Source organism: Thunnus albacares, chromosome 4 (genome assembly GCF_914725855.1).
Source record: "Thunnus albacares chromosome 4, fThuAlb1.1, whole genome shotgun sequence".
Lineage (NCBI taxonomy): Eukaryota > Metazoa > Chordata > Actinopteri > Scombriformes > Scombridae > Thunnus > Thunnus albacares.
The window spans coordinates 9,681,588-9,702,194 of NC_058109.1; the positions used below are offsets into that span (position 1 = coordinate 9,681,588).

The 20,607-nt window shown below is 37.0% G+C and overlaps 1 protein-coding gene across 2 annotated transcripts in view; it reads left to right on the forward strand.

Moving 5' to 3' along the window:
* igsf21a (immunoglobin superfamily, member 21a) overlaps window positions 1-20,607 on the forward strand; it is a 187,871-nt gene that overhangs the window by 131,157 nt on the left and 36,107 nt on the right. The window lies entirely within an intron of this gene.

The following is a 20,607-nucleotide window of genomic DNA, read 5'->3' on the forward strand; positions in this document are numbered from 1 at the left end:
TGATACAGTGCTCATTCAATATACTCTATATAGATTCTTTTATGAAATATAATTCCGCAATATTATTCATAATAAAGTTAACTGTATGTTGTGTAGCAATTACAGACAAAAGACCAGAAAGATTAAAAAGGTTAAAAAATGTTTACTGATGTTGCTGTCCTCAGATCCCATTTTTATTATTATTATCATTACTATTACATATTGTTCTGACACCACGGCATGCAGCTTCTCTGTATATATTTGAGTTTTCAGTCCAGCAGAGACTGTAGATATGAAGACTACTAGAGACTAGGGATGGGCAGAGAGCCGAATATTTGTATTTGTATCTATATTTGTTGAAGCAGCAAAATTTTATTTATTATATATTTATATTTGTATTTGAATAAAAGTGGAAGTGGGTGTAAAAATCTAGTTTTTGTTTTTATTATGCTTTTAATTTGAGAAAATTAAAGTGTTACAATAAGTGTTCATGAATAAACTACCTTGCGAAGGAGGTCCCCACACCAGGTCTCGAACTGGAGTCTCCTGGATAATAGACGACTGCGCTCATTAGTCAGCGCAGTCGTCTATTATCCAGGAGACAGCATAGTGTGTAACGTGTTGGGAAGAACTTCAAAGGCAATTATTGCTTTGCACTTTTCATTTACTGCCTAACTTTGTGGAAAGGAGAAGGGGAACAACAGGTTATGGAGAGTCCCTTGGGAGCGCTTTGCACATGTTAGTAGCTCAGCTTTATCTCTGGGAAACACCCTCAACTCCAGGAGGGATGCCCAAATAAGGAAATGTGCGTCATGTAGCAGGTGGATGTGTCAAGGATCATTTTGGACTGATGCATATGATAAAATGGAAGCGTTTCTATGTGATTGGCCTACATTTTATAAAATACTTTACAGTAAAGTATGCAATATTTGTAATGAACAGCATTTGACAATTTGCAGACACACATAGTCACAACAGATACCCTTATAAAGCTTTAAAGTACACAGAGCAGCTTTACACAATGAGGCGTAAATCTGTAGGCAGGCAGTCCAGTATTTTTGACCCAATAACTGAATTAGCATTCATCTTCATGCTTTTGTCCAGATACATATTCACTGAATATCCATTGAATACCTTGCACTCAATAAACCAATGGACGCTTTATGATTGATTGAATGATTCATTCACACAAGACAACTCTAGATAAACAGACTGACCTCAATGACTAACATCAATGCTGTTGATCTTTAATGATAAAAACATTTCTAAACTGATTGATTAGATTGACTGCTTTACCACATAGACAGATGGACGCTTCAGGCTCACGTCAAATTACTTGTAATCCATGAACCTATAGCTTGTTTCCAGCCTACAGTTTAATTTCTACTGATGAAGTCAGATCAGGCTCCTTCACTAAATGACGCAATCTGCAAGTTTTATAGGAATGCTTGGAGCTTACTTGCTTGGAGCTATGTGTTAATAAACTGGCTCTGGATTATTTTAAGAGGGATCTTCTGGATATTCTGAACATTGTTGCCATTGTGGATTTATGGAATGTATGCAGTTTTTAGGTACAAAATGAGTGGGGATTTAAGATTTAAGATTTGAATTAGTGTCAATCTCTGTTCTGATCTTGAATAATTAAATCTGTAACAGTAAATTGTTGAAGTGGCCATGGGCCAAAAGCAGATTTGGGCTGGAAAGTGATATAAAACCTTGATTTGGGTTGGTGGATGGTGGAAAAGCTGTCTTTCAAACCGAACAGACAAACAGGTAACATTTTTTTCACTGCAGAGATGACACAAAATCAGTTGTGGTAATTTCTTGAATAATGCATGTTCGAGGATTCTCATAATCTCATTATGTAAGCAGTGGTGAAATGCTGATGCATTAAAAAAAAATACTTAATGTATATCATACTTTGCGTTTCCAGGAAATGGGTGATGCACATAGCACTGTCTTGATGATCTTTGTTTCTGAACATGGAAAGCAAATATCCTCTTCAAATGCACGATACCCGATATTTTATGAGGTGCCAGAATGAAAGCTTGCTATATAGCCGAGGCTCCACCTAAATCAAATTATGCTATATTGGAAAGTAGGTGCCCAGATATCTGCAACCTCATGTGTGCCAAAGTCAATATGTTTGTCAGATTGCCCCTGAAAAGAGTAACAGTGCTCCATAAATGATTCCTTGTTCCATATAATGAAGACTCTTTCAGCTGGCTCTTGCTGCTGGCTGTGACTTTGCCCGAGAGCATATTCTCACTTGTTCTATCCTATTGTGACTGAATGACTGTGGAATAGAAACAGGCTCACAACCTGACTTACAATTATAGCTGGGCTATTTCTGTCAGGACACAAGAGGTTGTCTCTCCTTCTGTGTTTCTGCTCTACTGATATGAAGACAAACACACACTAGATTTGTTAACTTGGTTCAAACTGATGCTTTTTTTCCTTCCAAAAGAGGTCAGTGAAGAAATGTTCCCCCCACCTCCCACCCCCTTACTCCTATTGCAGTGAAGAGTCAGCTTCAACTGTAAATCAACACTGAATCATACTGAATAGAAAACTGCTCTGACACAGCTCTCTGTGGGTTAAAACTTAAAAGCCTGGAGAGTATGAATTTACTTCACTGTTTTACATGTGATACAACCCATCTAACCCAAGCAAAAATCTCCATAGCTGCTATGAATTGGCGGATCTATGAGACCATGAACAAAGCAAAGAAATGTTTCTTCTGGCCTTCAGAGTAAAGGCCAGGGGAATAAGAAGTGATCTGAATGTAACCAAAATTCAGGCGTCTATGGACAGAGAAGTGTAGCCAGAAACGGAGTTGCCTCACATATACTGTACAGTATATGCCTTATATTGCCACCAGGGAAATACACTAAACAAAGTCTGAAGCCAAGCCAGACACCTGGTCCTATTTTAAAGATGGATTTGTCAGCAAAATAAAATAAAATGAATGAGGACTTTAGTCATATTGAAGGCAGTCATGATGGAGTCAGTGTGAAAAAATATCTAAGGTATGATTTTGCCCAAAAATGTAATAGCGGTCGTCTAACTGAATTGCAGTAATCCATTTGCTTCTCTTCTCTTTAGCCATTAGTAGAAATGAATTTCTTTATTCTCTCTGAAACTGCTGTGTGCAATTGAACAAAAACTCATCACTGTGTATTTCAGGTCATATCAATCAAACTGCAGTTGGGTTGTTTTGATTAAGTAAAAATAACTCAACAAAATACAGACATGGATTTAATGATTTTGATTTTTTTTTTTTTTTTCAAATTTAAAGTTGTTTTTTTTTTTTTTTTTGCAAAAGCAGATAACTCCACATTTCATGTTTCAGAGTCAAACAATGCCATGTAATGGATATAAGTTTCTTCTAAATCCATATTTAACAATCTTTGATATAAAACAAGTAGGCAAAGTGCTGAAAACTACAACAAAAACAGCCCATTGATGGGCAATAATACACATTTACAAGATCCTACCTTGGAGAATCCCGGCCATTTCCAAAGAGATACCTCAGCGGTGTTATTAAAGACCACAATGTCCTTTTTTCAAAGAGCTACCTCAGCGGTGACCAGACAAGCTCATTGCAGAACTGACTCATTGAGCCTAAAGTTTGCCACAGTTGTTTTGTTTACAATCAGTTCTTTAGGAACTACACTAAACTGGAAAAACATGACCTATTTTACAGTATCCCATTTAGTATTCAGTGTAACTCCACATTCCATGTTACTTATTGCTACTCAGTATTTCACAGTATTCAGTCTCAAATCAGTATTCAGCGTGACTTAGTATTTCAGTTTTTAGTATTTCACAGTATTCAGTGTTTCACAGTTTAGTATTTCAGGTGTTTAACATTCAGTACTTTCTGGATTCACTATATTCACTCATTCACTATAACTGTTTTACTTGACTTCATGTTATGCCCTGAAGGAGATAACATCACAGGCTCATCAGTTTCCCCCAAATGATCCATCTTTAAAGATGACTTTGAGACAAAGTTACAACGAATTTCGTTTTCAGACAGCACATCTCCAGCTGAACATAGTCGCTGCCATATTGCCTGATCACCTGACCTGAATACTGTGCACTGATTCGCTGAACAGATTTATTGGGTTCCATTCAAGACGAGCACTGATGTTTAACGTTATCCGCTGTAAAACGTGAACTTGCAATACATTGACAATGGACAGTAATGGTTTTGTGACAAAACATATTTAGGGATCAGAATGTGCTGTGTGTTAGGAATAACACAACAGTCAGTTCATTTTTTCAAAGGATGGCATTTATTGATTTATCATTTATAAAAGTAGTGTTTTGAGTTATTTTTCTTCCAAATGTGAATGCACTGATGGTCAATGCTAGATTAATGTGGATTTGAGGGGAATGAGTTCATCATATGTGGACGTCATTAAGTCATTGTATGTGTTTTGGCAGCTCATGGATACACCTGTTGTGACGTCACTGATTACATAGCCAGAAGGACAACATGCTTGAATGTTTGAACTCATAAAGAGCAGAGTAGCAGCAGTTTTCTGAACAATGTGATTCTGTTTGAATTTACTGTTTAATTCCTCTTTCTCTAGGAACCATGAGTCACTGTCATCTATTTGACAACTAAGCATGTAATACAGTGCCCTTGAATTTTTCAGACTCTTTCAACAACAACAATAATGGCCAGACTATAGTTATACATTTGACATCAACGTGATAATACTGTAAGCCAGAGAGGAATCAGAGCTTGCACAGCACTAATCTCAACCATTTGGGACTTTAATGAATCAACTTCAGTCTATTTACAGCATGAGATTTGTTCTTGAAACAAGTGATCCACAAATCTATCGTTGTTTTGACTGCAGTGTGTTTTTTTTTTTATAGAAGTTCCTGTCAATGCAATGCCAGAGTGGAAATATGAAATGCCAAATTACTCAGTAGTCAATAATAGCAGTTGATCATGCACATTATACTGGAGCCACCATTGGCAATGGTTTGATGCATCAATCTTTCAGTCTTTCAATCTCTTATCATAGCAAATGAACTCAGTATTCTGAAAACACTTAATTTGCCAGTTTCAGTCACCATAATAGTGTTACATTGTTTTCTTGAAAGAAGAGATATGGATGCCTGTGCATTACTTTTGCGGTTGGGCGAGTTTGGGGAATGTTGTGCCTTCTCAGCACTGAGTGGAATTGCAAATAAATCATCTCAATATTAAGAAACCACTCAATTTTTCACTGACTTAGACATGATAAAAATGTGAGTGGTTTGCATATTCACATCTGTCAAGAAAATGAAGAATTGAGCTTTCACATGGAAGTTTTCCCAGTGAGATATTACAGCATGGTGCTATAGCAGACCCCCTTTTTTGTATTTATTAGCACACTGCTGACAGTGACATGTGCTTAAGCTTCAGTTTGGTTTGAACATCCCCACAATCCCCTCTAGATGACCAAGAATCTGAGCATTTACTAAATCCAACAATTTCTGTGGTTTTTACATGTAAAATAGCTCATTTAAAAGCCCCAGCTAGAAATATGGATTATTTTGTCAGTTGTGGGCTTGTTTCCTCATCTGTGCTTGATGAAAGAATCATTGACCATTCGTTATTCTGCCACACTGGAAAGTTATGCAAAATTTTTCCATGATGTTTTGAAAAAGCAAAAACTGCCAGAATGATGTGACTTGGTGGTGGGTGTGTCTTTTTTTTTTTTTTCATCTGACTTTACCTCTAATAAAATTGAACAATGTTCTCTTTGTGATGGTGGCCTTCATTTATTGGAACATCTCCAATATGTGATGCTGACCTTGCCCAGATTCAATAATAAACTTTTGAAATATCTCATGGAGATTACATTTTATAAAGGCTTACATTTATTTATTTATTTATTTATTGCTTTTAATAATTATGTGAATACCTGTTAATCTTAAGATTTACAGTGATTGTCAAATGCTGAAATTATAAAAATCTTAAATTACAGTCTGTATAAAGGAAAATCAGAGATTTATTTATAGAAAATAATTGCTGAAAATGTGAAAAGACTGTGAAATATGTAGTACTGAATTGTGGAGTTAGACTATTAAACTATTAAACTCCATTTTCTCCATTTCTGTGGTCAGGATTTTTTGGGTGGGCCTGAAATGGTGGCTCAATGACATAAAGGGGTTACCAGCATGACCCCTCCCCTAACACTATATAAACACTAGCTGTAGCACATTAGCATCAGTGGTTAACAATGCCCTCCCTTATAAAAAAGAATACACAATTTAAAATAGGCCTTGTTTGTAGGTGTATGACAATGGTATATAATTGGCATATATTTTGTAGGTTAATGTGGACTTATTTCAGTAAAAATCTAACTTAAATGACAAGCTAGCAAGCTATCCATCACTAATCATCGTTATGTTGAATTGTTTCAATGGACTTCAGTGTTAATGTTTCTCTGCTGAAGAGTCCTTGGCAGCTTCATTGTGGCTGTCACCCTTAGAGCAAAAGCCTCACATGCCATGCTTTTTGGCGAAATGCTGCCCGACAAATGCTCTCCCTCTGCCCGGGGACCTCCCAGCGGAACAGCCAGTGCTGAAGCTGGATGCAGCGGCCGGTGCTGCTTTAAAACCAACTCTAACTGTCAATGGATACATCAGTTTGGTTTAAAATAACTCCTTGAGTGCTACCCTTGACCGAAAATGGCCCCACTCACCAGTAATCCCAGTTGTCTCCAATGAAAGTTTGTAAACCTACCCACAAAGTTTAGTAATTTGCAACTTTTCAGCAGAGGAGTGAGGAACATTAACACCAAAGTCCATTGAAAAAAATGACAATTTAACATAATGGTGATTGTTGATTTATCACTTGTTATCTAGTCATTTAAGTTACATTTTTACTGAAATAAGTCCACATTTGTCTACAAAATAGGTGGTAATTAAACACTGGCTCCTAACAATACTTTATTTTTAAAATGTCAAAATGTCATATTGAAACCTAATTTTATAAACTTAGTGATTTTTTTAATCATTCAAATTTGGCTGGGTGGTTAATAACACATTTTTCTGTGGTGTGACAAACTCAGAGCGCATACTTATTATTGCTTTACACAGAACAATTACAAATAAAGGAAAAATAACAACAATTACAACCAGAGTGTTATCTACAGATCACTGGACAGGGTGGGGGACATTCTATGTCATATATAAACTGAATTTGCAGTTCTAATGAAGATGATGTTCTCCGCATTCCTCTTCATAACAAGGTCATGACTGTGAACTTGTTTATTTCTGACTCACTTACACTGATGTCAAATGGAGCGATGTAACACTCATGTTGCATTAATTATTTGTGTGTACAAAAAATGATAATGAGAGTGATGATTTTATGAGAAGGGGGTGTTTTTGTCTGGTGTAGTAACAAGGCCAATGACAAAGCCCAATTACATTAGGCTACTTAATTACTTTCAGACATATATCTTGATACAACCAAGTCTCCTAGAACATAACATAACATAATTTATCTTGAACAAGTGTCTGTTCACTGCCAATTTTTTTTATAAGGAGCATAAAGTATGTAAGGTATTTTAATGTATTTTGTTGATTTTTCCTAAAATATTTTCTCCTGGTAACTTGGTCAATTGGTCATACTCACAGACAGTAAGTCCAAAAATATTGATGATGACAGTCTATCAGAAACCCCTGAATATAAAACATATAAACACACCATGAATTATGCCATGAATAATTAGTACAGGTTCAGAACCTGAAATGAGAGAGTTCAGTGTGTGTTTAACATCCTTTTGGTCACTGAATGACTGAAGACTATTTTAATGAGAACCGCAAGTTTGGGGTCTCATGCCTAGCTCATGTCTAGCAAAGGGTTGTTTTTTCCTGGCTGAAAATGAGCCAAATGTCTACCTTAATGGGGACTTTTTTTCTTTTCTTTTCCTTTTTTTTTTTTTTTTAATTAGGACTATCTTTAAATTCTTTATACAGGGAAAAAGTCCCCAGCAGCTGTAAAATGTTTCTTCTTCAACAGTAACAGCACATTTACTTCTGAGAGTTTGTTAGGGCAGGAAAAGGTGACATCTGAGCATGAAGATTAAACCTCTGTAGCATGCATACCTACAGTCATATATACAGTATGCCTTAACAACCCAATGTAATGACTTGCATCCATAAACATAAATACATGCATATACTTGCACACATTAACACATATGCACACAAATACAAACACACTTGTACAAACCAAACTGAATCAGAGCAATTTCCAGGGTGAATCACAGCAATCTGGTCATCTTATTTATGGTGAGACTGGTGAGGTACTCGAGGAAAATTGTAATCAAAACCTCAGGCAGCACTGTGCTGCGATGAAGTGGCTCTACATGTGCAGTTACAGTAATATGAAGGCATGAAATTGCAAATTCACGACCCTTGAATGCAGTGTGCATGAGCCAGGTCAGTCTTCGTCTCTTTCTGTCTCTATGCCTTCCTATATAGAGAGGAACATTGCAGAGGTCTTGCCCTGCCTAAGAATATTGAGAAGTGGATCATTATACAAAGAATTTGAAGTGGCAGGTTTAGTGCAGCATGGCACAACTGCTTAACCTGCCTTTAACAAGGGCCACAACACATAAATCAAACAGTAGACCATGACTTTATAGTTCATCCCATTTTTTGTCCTCATTTTACATTAGATTTACTACATATTATGACTGAATGGAATATTACACTGAACTGTACTATTATTATGGATAGACCATGCAGGCACAAAACAGGGCATGCATTGACTCTTAACAAGGCTTTTATTTTGTTATTATCACTTTCATAGGTGCTTCACACATTTCTCTGCCTGATCTTTCAGTGTTATGGTGCATATCAATTCAATGACTGTCATCAACCTTGGAATGTCAATGAAATTTCTAACTAGTTTAGCAATTAAAGCCATCCTTGAAACAGAACCCACCATGTCTAGAAGCAAAAGCTTCAGATTTAATTGAGAATGTTTGCCAGTCTGCTGAGTGTGAAATAGCTCAAGTAGAAAATGGGATTTTTGGCTGGAGTTATGTGACAGAATTAGCTGCCATGGGATGTTATGACAACTTCTCTGAACTGCTGTGTTCAAAGATTCAATTGTCAAAATAGAAAAATGAAAAATTATGGACTGGGAATAAGCACCAGTAGTGAAAGATGCCCAAAGATATGTACTTTGGTGTTATAACAGCAATGGCTGTGGGGTAACCTAAATAGCCAAAGTTTAGAATATTAAGAAGTAGGAAATTGAAGTTTTCTTGTGCCTCAGTGGGAGGCCAGGATCACCAAAATCATTTTTAGTTTGAAAAAAGCTGCTGCACCATGAGAGTTCAATTTATTTTGAAAAGGAAAGATATTTTCAGCTGCTATGTAAATTTATTTTCTGCAGCCAAAATCAAAACCAGTGCATTCATGAATATTTAGGAATTGGAGATGTAATATCTCACCATGAAGTAATCAAATGTAATTTCCATGCTAATGGTGGATTTACATTTGTATCACATATAGAGAATGCTGAGATCTCATGAAGTGTACGACTGATATATATATTCATTCATACATTCAGTTGCTTATTCATTTATTCATTCATGCATTCATTCATTCATTCTTCTATTCATCCATTCCTCTACCCGTTCTTTTAAAAAGCAATGCAAAAATGACAGCTTTGATGAAATGTTAGGTTAGTAAAACAACCAGCAGTGAAAGTAAGTCATGTGGAAAAAGGGTACAAACTTTATTTTCCTTTTTTTTTTTTGGCCAAAACAAAACAGGATTTCAACCTTTTGTACAAACTGATTATTCATATCTTGGACTGCTTGACAAAATCCTTTTCATTAAACCTTTCCAGAGTATAATACACTGTAAATAGGGTGTATTTATCTTGAGCTTCTAATTTAAACCATTGAAGTGCTTCATGTAATCGCCTCTGAAGCAGACAAACAAACAAAAAGATAAGATAAACAAAACTGTTGTATGACAAGACAAAGCAGAGGAAAGTGCTTGGATCAACAGGGTAGGCTTAGTCCTTTGAGAAATTAAATCAATTTCAGTTTGTGGATTTTATCTTCTTGTGAGTGTCAGTCATAATATTTGCTGCACCCAGTAAATATTGATGGATGCACTGCAGTAATGAAGTTGAGAAAATACAGGTGCACCAAGTATTTCTCTTTGAAAGGACATAACACACCAGAATCGGGTCAGAGTATCACATTACAAAACATTCCCATCCTACCCATATACTATGGTTTTCTAACATTTTCTTAAAACAAGTATCTGCTAAAAGGGACACACATTTCTGATTAGTTGAAGCCTTTAAAACCCCAAAGAACTTGGTGTGATTAATTTATCTCTAACATCAAATAATCATGACTAGGTAAACAACAAGTTAAGTCACATTTCAGGGGGAAAAAAAGCACTGTCTGGTATAATTCATTAAGAGTTTAGCTCTCAAAACTAATCTGCATCATCATGACTGTGAGACTGGATTTGATTGACAGTGATTTGGCAACACAAGCAAACAACTGTCATCACATTGTGAGTCAGATGTTACTAAATCCAATTTAGGACCTCGCCTCTCATAGTAGAAGCAGGATTAAAAAAAAAAAAATCAGGTATTTTAAGACTTACAGTATAATGCCTTCAAGACGTAAATGCGGAATGTGGTATCCATATTTTTTTGTTAGTTTGTTTGTTTGTTTTTTTAACATCATCGATTTCTTTTTAATGGTGAAGTATTGTAAGGTACAAAATTCGGCACATTTGACACACACACACACACACGAAGGAAAGGAGGAAATTTCCAAATTTGTAAACTCCTAATCTAAGAAACCATAATTTCATAATCTAGCTGTAGTTTGAACATCAATGAACATCAAACGTTCTTTTTACTGCAGAGGGCAACATTAGCAAAAAGTCACATATTTCACATAATTCAGATATTTCAGCTATTTAAGTGTAACACAATAGAACAGTGCCATAACGTTATTATTAGAGGACACTTCTACCACATGACTATTGCAGTACTCTGTACATAATTATATTCTATAAAACTCAATTTAGCATATGTTACAATTGTGGAAGGAAAATCCAGCCTCATTAAAAGCTTTAATGTGCTGCACACTTAAATGAACATTGGTGAAACATGCCATCAGCTATATGTTCCCATTCTTTTCAGAGTGGATTACTAACCAGAAAGAACCCATCAATCAAATACAACACAAGGGACATTATTCACACTTGATGAACCTTTTTATACCTCTAATGTGTGAAGTTAGACACTTCAAACATCCCCTTCTGCCCATGTCCCTCAGGAATGGACTGGCGCTATGGAGAACACTCAGTCGCTACTTTGCATTTTTCTTTCTTCATCAATTTTTTTCTGAAGCCGGAACTCACTGTTAACCAATTACTTACCCAGGTTCAAAGCCTTTAATAAGGTGCTGTCTTTGCCTATGGTCAGCACAGAAAATATGGTGAATATAATACATAACAGTGGTCGATCAAGGCGCTACCCAGGTGTACAACCCATTTTAAGTTTTCAACCTTAAGTCACTGAAATTTACAATTACAGTTACTGTACATTTGAAAGAATTCCCATGATATAAATCTTAATAATGCAAATGATTAATGTATGGATTGCAACCATTGCAACCAGTTTGTGCAATTTGAGGAACCAAATGATTTGTCTCCAGTATTGCAAGAAACACCCAAGACTGCCCAAACCACAAGTGACTAAATGACTATGTCACATGAAATCTCCCTCTCCACATTATTCTTGACAGTCCCTGCTGCCAACATTTTTTAGAGAGACAAAAATGCCATAAATGTTTAAAAAGAAGACTGTATCGAAATGTGTTCATTTGGACATGGTAAGATCAGGATTTAGCAGAAGCTTAACATATCAAGTGAATCAAAAATATGTGATAGTGTGAGATTGTGGTTGATTGCTACAGTCCTCTGAATGCACAACATAAGTGTTTCTGATCTGGCGCCCCTATCAGTAGGATGTTGCCAGAATAAAACCCTTTATGATCTCATAAAGCTATGGTTAAGGTTAAGTTAGGTTCAGTAAAAGAAAACAAATTTATTTGGATTAAAATAGTTATTGGGGAAGGTTATGATGTATTGTGGTTTGGGTTAAAAAATACTACTGTGTGAGGTTATGTGACCTTATTGCCATGGTTACAATAATAACTTGGTTACGGTTAGGAAAATGAACTGAACTAAAACTGAACTATTTGCTGAAACAACCATTGCTCTTATTTTTCTTGGGAACACATTCTCTGAAATTGTTTGGCAATATTTATAATCAAAAACAGTGGGGAACAATTGACCATGCCTAGATGGAGCTTGTTTGAGTTTGTTAAGTCCAAGTGTCTGCTGTTAAAACAAGGCAAAAACAGCAAGAAAGTGAGAAACTCAAAACAGTATGCTGCATGCTATTACCAAGAAATCTGCCCTGTTCAAAACCTCTCACAAGGAAAGTTAGCATGACCACAGGTCCTCTATATATGCTTTAAATAAAAGATCTTTTAGCTTCCGTTTACTGTGAGATAGACTGAGAACATGATGTACAAGTGCAGCAGCAATGTCCAAATTACAGTAGCAGCATTTAATCACACGTAGATACCATTAAGGTAGTTAGACACACTCCGTGTCAAACATATTCATAGACATTGCAATAGCTTGCTACCAACTAGCAACTGTAGAAAGAGCTCTTGAGATGCAATTAAATCACTTAATTGTCTGGACAGCTTGACACTTCTCATGTCTTAATAACACATAAGGCACACACTGTTGAAATACAAGAGCTCCCAGAAAGCATGTGTGCTTCAAAATATCTATTTTATTGAACTACAAACAGACGTCTTGGGCTGATATCCTACCATTCCCGCCAAAATGAATAACTGAGGATGCCCACTGAGATTTTTACACTTAAAATTCTCAATTATAAAACTAATTTTCAAGTCTTGTCACAAGATTATAATAAATATTATAACATGTTCATGCATTTAGAGATCTGAATAATGTTCAGGGACTGCATTCTTATTTTGAATGACTTTACCCTGAAAGGCAGCTATTACATATTTAAAACTTCTAACCATTTGAAGGATAACTTTGTCATTGCCTACAGTATGATGCAGCTACAACACAGTATTCATACAAATAAGTGTCACTTTGTGTGATCCAGATTTGATATTAATATGATTACCAATGTGTAGTACTTTTAGTAATACATTATTTACCAAATAAATAACTTAGCAATACATATATGTATCAACCTTGCTGTATTGAAAGTTCAGTTCTATATTAAAAATAAGTTATTTATACCTCTATTACCTGTATGTTAGTCACTCAATTTACTTTCAAACATAGAAAAAGGTTTAAATATATCAACAATAAAAGGTAAGAATAAAAATAGTTATGATATAAAATGTAAATACAGTTGTATTACATCAGTGATTAATGATGTGTCAGAGATGTATTAAATAGCTGGGGAAATGACAGCAATTCTAGTGTTTGTCACTGAATTTCTGAATAGCAAACAAATGTTTTATGGATTTATTCACTACAAAAATCATCTGAAATGCATTCTCATCAAACAGCAGGCAGATATTGGAATGATGGAACAAGAAGCTTTAAAATCTCAAAACTTAGAAGAATATTATTGTTTTTCACTGATGTGTTATGATGGGCAAAATATATTTTAAAAAAACATACTTAAATCAGTGTCCAGAAAAGGTAAAAGCTTAAGGTAATAAATAAATTCTGCTGTATTTTTTGCCCATTTTAAAAAGAGAAACCCCTGATGCATGGTCACCCATTTGTCTTGGTCATAACCGGCCCATCAACAACCCTAGCATGTCAGTTTGAAATATGAATTCTCCTCCCTGTCCCTGAATGCTGTGTATACTATATCGACATTTGTGGAGCTTGTGGCCATCTGGCTACAGGCATTTGATGTAGATTTTCTCAAAGACTTCTTTGGGGATTGTTCATATGGTCTGGGGCCAGAACTGAGAATTGAATGATGGATACTTCACTACCACAAGTGACTCTCTGTGGCCTCATATAACTTTACAGCCTCATTTTACCCCCTTGGTCTGTAAATTAGGTGTCATAAAATAGAAAGGAAAAAAAAAAACATCACAACGAAACCTCACAGTCACACTGATCAAGAAATTTGTCTGACACCCAAGGCACTGGGGACCTTAAAGGTGCATCCATGTCAATGCCTTGTGAATTACCAGGCTGCCAAAAGAGGGTGATGGGTGAGGCTGGAGAAGGCTAGAGGTAAAGGGGCCAAATTGTAACAGATTGCCAACCCTAAACCCCTGCCCTTAAGCAAAAGATGGACTTTAGGGATGAGGGTGCCAGTCACGGCATAATTGATGCTGTGGTGGGTACAGGGTAAGTCCCATCTGCCACTGTCTGCTATTTGGGAGACAAAAAAAAAAAGCTTTCCCTTTTGTCCTGTCTCAACCAAGCCTTCAAACTCTGCTGGCAAAATCCTCTCTTCTGTCCCCCTTGTCCTCATTATAAGCACAAAGCTGTAAGTCCAAGCCTGGTTTACCTCCAGAGAGCAGAAGCCTGGGGAGAGACTGGGAAAGCCATATACAGCCATGACATATTGTATTTCCTATCATATGGGAACAGAGAACAAAATAATATACAATTGTGCCTAAGCTCCCAGATCATTCTCTTTAGACGGTGAATGATTTTATTGTGTGTATTTTTCCTCCTACTTTACAATGAAAGCCTTATGAACCTGTAGGATGTTTTATGTGGACAGCTCTGAATAGCACTGTACATTACAGAGAGTGTATGTAGGTGGTACATATATAGGTGGACAACGATATTTTGTCCACTTGAGAGTGGGCCACTCACTAGACAGCTGCCATTGCTCAGTAATGCATCAATGAAACCATATGTTTCCACAGACAAGAACGCACAAATGCGTTTATCCCTCTCTTAAACACGCAGACACATCCAAGCACACAGGCATGTAGTTTATGTGCTTGCTGAATTTTCAACAACATCGGTATGATTAATGGGCTTCGGAACTGGGGAACTTGTTCAATGTGACACAAGCTTTTGTCTCTGTGTGTCATCCCCTTCCTCTTGCTGACAGCCACCAGAGTCTCCCTCTCTTCGCAACCAGCCACCGCTGGCTGGTTGGCTGGGGCGGGAGGATGCGATATGAGCTGACAGCACAGTAATAACCCATGCAAATTAACAGGGTGGGGTGTAAATGCAAATGCTAAAAGCACAATGGAAAAGTGATTAAAAAGCATTTCAGTGTCTTTTATCTCATGGTGCTGCTCGTGCTGGGGAATAAAGGCTTTCAAAGAGAACAGACTTAGGTATTGGGGACTCATGCCAGCGCTCATTTCAACATGTCTTTTTTTTCCCTCTCGAGAGGACTTAACTTTGATTGTTTTTCGGGCTGCCTTCTATCTCCACACTGCCACAATCATAGCCCATCCAACTATGTGACTTCTCAAAATACAGGATATAAGCACTTTGGCAGTGTTTTATGTTTCACTCAGCTGAACTCAGTCCGGATTGCATGTATGTTTCTCCACATCACAAGAAATAACTCATGTTTCATGTTCATGTGTATTTAAGTACATGTCTTTATGTTAAAAGGAGTTTACAGATACTTTACCTCTCTGCTAGGAACAGTCTTCGCCGCAGCAGTGGGGCATTTGCTGTGTGCGTTGCCAAGACCTGGCAGTGTAAAATTTCCTTTTAATTTTTTTGAATGTTAGAGTCATATCCTCAAGCTCACATGTAAAGTTGAGATCATAGGACTGGCTCAGGAATGAACCAATTAACTTCCATTTCAGACTCCACTGGGATGGATATTAGGTGAAAGAGTCAATTAAATTGACATTTTGAATTTCCAGTTGCTTAATTTGCAGTAATGTGGCATGGATATTTCTGTTTCCACTTTTCATGTTCAACCTCTACTTTTACCTTTGTGTTTGGGACCAATTATAGGGTACAGTGTATAAAACACAAAAGATAGAAGGACAACAGGACCTCAAAGGTTAGTGCCAGACAGATAGAGTCAAACAAGATGAATTAGCTGGTCGGTGTAGTGAGAATGAACTGGAATAAACAGGTTCAAACACCTTTGTCACTTAGCATTAGCATCTGCACTGTGCAAGTGTCTCTGAGCAAGTAATTGTATCTTTGGCAGCTCCAGGGATGCGTCTGTGGAGCAGGCCCTGACCTTTGACCTTTGTGGAGGGGAATTCAAAAAGAAAAGTCTCTTTAAAGGGTCAATAAAGACATCCTACTACTACTGTAGAGGCAAAAGACAGAGTCTTGCAAAATGTGCAGTATAACCTTAAAACATGGTAAATGGCAGCCTCTCCTCTTTCTCCATCTATATTCTTTCTCTGGCTTTTGTTACAGATTTGTGTATCAGAGACACAGTATGATATTGTCACTCTGGCACTAAGAGGAGGGAAATATTTTTTAGATGTTCTTTGGGGTCCACTTGTGTCTCTTTCTGTCTGCACTATTATTTCCAATTTCAACTCTAAAGAACCTCTTACATTCAGCCATGAAATTGTTTTGCATATTGATGATACTTTGTCACCTCTAGGCCCCCTTTCAGTGCAGTTTGAAATATACAACCATGCATCCAGAATACATGGGGATAAGACAGGTTATGGCTTTTGCTGTATTCGCTGTACCTGCTTCAGAGAAGTCAAATCAAATCATGCCTTTTTAATTGTAAAAATAAATCCAAATAAATTACCATCCTTACAAATGTGGATGGAAATTAGTATTTGAAGGCTTTATTAAAAGGAAATCTCTGCAGTGGAGCATTCAGAACCAATGTTCTTTTGTGACTAAATGGCATGCATCCACATAGGATAGTTGGTGACTCAAGCACAAGTCGTGCATAAAAGCTAATATGCAGTAAACAAAGAAAAAAAGCAGGCAATTGTGAGCTGTCTGAAATTGAAAACCTTGGCTAAATGATTGCACTAATGTTCCTTTTGTGATTGCAATGTAAATTGACTTCTAGTTTAATTTTGGGAGAAAGATTAGCTGCTGCTTTGGTGTGCCAGCTTTCACCTGTAGACATCTCACGTCTTTTGAAAGTAAACAATGTGATTTATAAGATTGCTGCAGTACTTTGAAACTTAAAGAAATATCTAGGTGTCCTTAACCACTTTCCGTGCTCTTTAATCCTGTTTAGATCTACACAGTGACTGGAGCCTATCCCAGCATGCATTGGGTGAGATGCAGGGTACACCTTGCACAGGTCACTAGTCTATCACTATCATTTAGCTTGGTGAAACCATTCAAAATTCATACTGATTACTCTGAGACCCTTGAGCTCCCAATAGAAAAGCACAGGTTCATCAAATACTTATCACTGAATTACTGTCAGTGAAAGTAAGCCAAGGATGACCTTGGTGCCTTTCCTTTGCGATCACGCACCCCACTACCCCCACACACACATACCATCTTCCTCCACTATAAATAAAACCTCAGAGACCTAATGTTGGGAGTGTTTCTTGTGAGTCCAGCTGTCTCCAGAGCTCTAAATCCCTTAATTATGAGGCCAGGGAAAGCAGTCTCTTGGGAGCATTAAACGTGCTCCTGTTCTGCACATTCACCAATCCCATTTGCAGGTTTTTTTTTTTCTTTTTTCCTTTTTTCTTTCTTTTTTTTTTGGAAAGATAGCAGAGTAATGGTGCTTGAGGACATAGAACAAGAGGGAGGTGGTGAGATGGAGGGAGAGATCATTATTGATGCAACTGGCACAGCAGTACTACTAGGGACAAAAGGAAGTAAATGCTGCTTTTAATGCAGCGGTGTGCAAGTGTGCTCTGAACATTGGAAGACGAAGGACGGGCTCATGGGACCACAGGCCTCACATTTTTACACATTTGCTGTGTCTTGCTTTATGGTTTCAGGAACTGTATTCATAATAGAGCCCAGCTAGTAGTATATTTACAGTATATGTAGCTAGTAGTACTAAGCAAAGGTATTTCATGATTTTATCTCGAGACCTAATTATGTTATTGTCAGGTGAAGACCTTAATGGCCAAGTTTCAGGATGTTTTAGCTTGATAAGGCTTTACTATAATATATCATGAAAGAGTGGGAGAAATTACTCACATTTTAATGGATAATTTAAATCTTAAAGAAAAGTGAAAACATGAAAATCACCAAAATTGGACCAAATGCTTTACCCTCAACCCAAACCCAAACCAGAAATATGCACTGCCAAAAGATTTCAATCAATTCAGCGGAAAAAAATAAAACTTGTGTGGCAATCAGAATGCCAGGCACACAGAGTAGAAATACTTTTGCCTGTACACTATGTAGCTGTGCAGTTTTCATTATGTAAAGGAAAGGGGGAGATAGTGCAGAGAGGATTTGGAATTTTTTTATCTTTTTAAATCTTTTGAGTCTTTAAAGAAACCTCCAGAAGAATGTCAAAGATATTGACATTTCTTGTGTTTTTTCTAAAAGTTTCTTTGTGTTTGATATTTTTTCCCCAAGACTTCTACATATTGTTTAGCAAACTTGACTGTGGTGGGTTTTTTTGTATTTCGGTTCATAAGTTTTTCTCTCCCTGTTTTGTATGAGCACTATATATCAGCATCAACATAGTAGACAATAACCTTGTCAAGAGAGACATTTAATTATTTATCTGTTGTGTTAAAATGATTGGTATGCAGGCCTCAGTAAAGGGTTGAACTGAGAGGCAGCCACTCCCATTAAAAAAACCTAACAGGCAACTTAAAACAAAGAACTGCAGCACAAAAAAACAAGGGAAAAAAATTAGCTCAACCTTTAACAACTGGGTAAAGAGAGAGCTGCAATTAAATAAGGTATGAAAGGCTTAGACTCCATCATCACAGACAACTACCTTAATCCTTTACAGAATTGTTGTGTTTGCAAATAGTGTGCTGTGCACAGTACTTTTGGTTTTAATCATGTCAAATATTTCGCCAAGGCTTAGTGTTGTCTTTGGCTTTGACTACCATTAGGTGGCCCCCCACCTACAGGGCAGAAAACAATAGAGCATCATAATCAATGTGCAGCTCTCCTGAGCTAACTTGATCACAGTGAAGAATTATTTATCTCAGCAGTTACAAGGTTGTGTTAGGGATTTTATTCTAACTAAATAAAGCATCTCGATATGACTGCCTTGCAGAAGTACTTGTCAGGGGATTACAAATACTTATCAGTCAAGGGGAAACTTGCAATTTGACAGTTATTATTTTAAATCTAATAAGATTGGATTCATGAGATTAGCTTTCTCTAAATTAAATGTGTGAGGTTTGGTGTGCTAAACTCTGCAGATTGCTGCAAAAGTCCTGATCTCTTTGTGTATACTGCTAATATTGTGAAAATGAATCATGATTTTTAACTGCATAGTGTAGCAGCACATGAAGCAATTTGCAGGCAAAAAATTGACAATGGTGTTAGGACTATATTTACTGGACTCTAGCAAGCTTTTACAAAGTAGAGTGTAATGCTATTTTATAGAAAAGAGCAATCAATATCATAAATCTATGAAGCTAGATTGTCTTTTTTCATCATTCTCTGATTACATGTTCTGCATATTGGAGCAGCATCGCCATAGCAGAGGCACTTCACCAGTTGACACTGCTTCTGTGTCGAGTACTTGAGCATGATTGGTCAGGAACAGACACCTCTGACAGCTTATCATATGCCAGGTTGAGACAGGCTTGTCAGTAAGCTAATGGAGTGTTCTAAGGTTAATTTACAACCATATGAATCCCATCAATAAGCAATTAAGAGGTGTGGAAACACAGTGGCACCCAAGCCAGCAGCTAAATCCCCACCAACCCCCACCTGCTTTTAATCAATTAATTGCTGTGGCATGTCTGTTTAAAACCGCTTGATAGATTTACACATAAAAGTGACACATGAAAATGGCACTGCTCCTTGCATGACCTTTCTTGTTACCTTATCTGCCTTAAAGCGTAGCTTGTGGATTCAGAAATCGTAACTTCTAAAGAAATTCTTCTCTCACCTCATACAGTCCTTGACAGATTTCACAAATGCTTCTCATTCTGATTAGAGCTCGGGCCGATTGAAGTATTCTTAAAACATTCCGCTGCTGAATCTGGAGGGAAATAATGTGCCAGACGACTATTCAATGTCTACGCATGGCGGTGCATGAAAAGACAAATAAAGGGAAGACATGTAGATATACAGAATACATGAAATACTCTGCATCTTGAAGCCTCTTCAGCTAATGTTGTGGAAAGTGCCTTTGATACTCAGTAGTCCTCATCAAAATTCAACTGGTCCTTGTGCAGCTGGTCATCATCTGCTGCAGTGTAGTCAGTTAAAATTTGCTTGTTGATATTTCCCCGAATCAGCCAACAATATGGTCCATAAAGTATTCACATTTATATTGAAACTGCTATACAAGGACTAGAGTGCTGCATGTTGAACAGCTGATTTTCTGGTGGATGTGGGAGATTTCCATTCATTACCTCCTTCTCTTCCCGGGGCTCCTCTATAATGCTGTGAATTCTCGCTCACATGTTTTCCCTTCACACTACCATGGCATACTTGCTA